The sequence below is a fragment of the Seriola lalandi genome, unplaced genomic scaffold, assembly GCF_002814215.2.
Source record: "Seriola lalandi dorsalis isolate HSWRI2012SDOR001 ecotype SW California unplaced genomic scaffold, Sedor1 jcf7180002050485, whole genome shotgun sequence".
Lineage (NCBI taxonomy): Eukaryota > Metazoa > Chordata > Actinopteri > Carangiformes > Carangidae > Seriola > Seriola lalandi.
Window position 1 is genome coordinate 7,024 of NW_019521038.1, and position 1,877 is coordinate 8,900.

General features: G+C 43.2%; 1 protein-coding gene across 2 annotated transcripts in view; it reads right to left on the minus strand.

Moving 5' to 3' along the window:
* The window catches only part of LOC111649345 (midkine-like), a 3,457-nt gene extending 2,540 nt beyond the window's left edge, over positions 1–917 (minus strand). The window contains exon 1 of one of the 2 annotated variants that reach the window (XM_087171945.1): positions 834–917. The gene's annotated coding sequence lies outside the window, so the exon portion shown is untranslated. The remainder of the gene's footprint in view (positions 1–833) is intronic. The other variant, XM_087171947.1, reaches the window with a different exon arrangement.
* Positions 918–1,877: the final 960 nt, after the last annotated feature.

A 1,877-nucleotide genomic window follows, 5' to 3' on the forward strand; every position in this document is an offset into this window, starting at 1 on the left:
CCCCCCCCCCCCCCCCGCCCCTGAATAGAAATGTATTTGCATAAGAAAACAATGAGATCTTAGCATGAAGAAAAGGAGTGGGATGCTCCCTTTGGTGGAAAACGAGCAGCAACATTTAGAGGAAGTTGCTGCTGAATCTCAGAGTTCAACTCTCACATCCGAAGCCAAGTTAAAAGGCTGAGGAGCTTCCTGCTGCAGAGACACAGAATCTGAATCTGATCCCTGCAGCAGGAAGAGACGGAGCTGCGGCTTCTTCTGACGCTTCCACAGCACAAACACGAAGCAGAGACTCAGATACAACTGATTCTGAAAGATCCAATCAGACGCTTATTTAACAACATCTGCACATTCACATCAACACAAACACGAAGCAGAAACTCAGATACAACATACTCTGATCAACATGCTCAGCTGGAAACGTCCGATCAACAACAACTAAACAACAACATGTGCACACGCACATTAACACAGACATGAAGACTGACGTTTGTCTGTTTTACTGTTTAACTGTTTTGTTTGTTCTCCCTTTCAAAATAAACCTTTCTCTTTCCTGTGTGGTTCCTTTGTGAAATGCATCATCACATAATTCTCAAAGATTTCAAATGTTCAGTCATCTGTGGATCTGAAACTCAAACTTATTAACAATTGATCACTGAATCGATTATTGAAAAAGTTCAACTATCTGTTCATCAGTACACTGTAGTTTAGAGGCTTTGTAAATTAAAACAAGTACACACAGTGTTGGTAAAATGAGTGTGTGTGTGTGTGTGTGTGTGTGTGTGTGTGTGTGTGTGTGTGTGTATGTAAAAGGTTTTAAAAACATAAAAACTTACTTGCCGGTCTCAGAGCAGCAGCCAGTCAAACTGTGGAGTCGTCGCCTTCTGTCGCTGCCTGCCTTCAGCTGCTGCTCCTCAACACCCCGCCCCTCCCTCCCTTACTCACTCACACTCACACACACACCCTAACACACGCACGCACACCCACACACGCGCGCACACACACACACACACACGCGCACACACACACGCACGCACACACACACACAACACACACACACACACACGCACACACACACACACACACACACACGCTGCATATGAACAATGCTGAAAACCAGCCTTATGGTGTCATCACAAGCTTTAATGCTTCTCCTGATGAACAAAACAAGCTCAGCTCATTAGCATAAAGTGTGTGTGTTACATACAGTGTTGGCAAAATATGTGTGTGTGTGTGTGTGTGTGTGTGTGTGTGTGTGTCACTGAGAAGGAGTGTGAGCTATGTCACCGTACAGGTTGTGTGTGTTTGTTCTCTGTAGGTGTGTCTGAACTCTGAATTACTATTTACTCAAATGGCTGAGTGAGTGTACAGGTGAGTGATGGGGTTCACCTGGTTTCAGTCACCTGTTGGACTGGGTGTGATATATGTGATATATAAATGTGTGTAATATGTGATATTTATGTGATATACATGAAATGTGACATATGTTATTTATATGTGATTTATATGATATATATGTGATATATAAATGCGTGTGATATGTGATATATATGTTATGTGAGATATATATTTGTTCTCTCTCTGTTCTCTGTGTTCTCTGTGTTCTCTTGGTTCTGTGTTCTCCCCTCCCTCAGTCAGAAAGTCTGTGATGGCTCAGTCATGCGTGGAGGTCATTGTTGTGAGCTGCAGCTGTAAACAGAGAGCGGCAGGCAAGCTCTGTCCTGTCCTCCTTCAGGCCCTCAGGGCCTTGTTGTTGTTGTTGTTGTTGTTGTTGAACGCCATGACACAATAAATAAAACAATGTGTGGTTCATTTCCTGTTGATGGACAAACAGTTTCTTCTTCTTGGGAATAATTTCACGTCTCTCAGAACATTGTTAC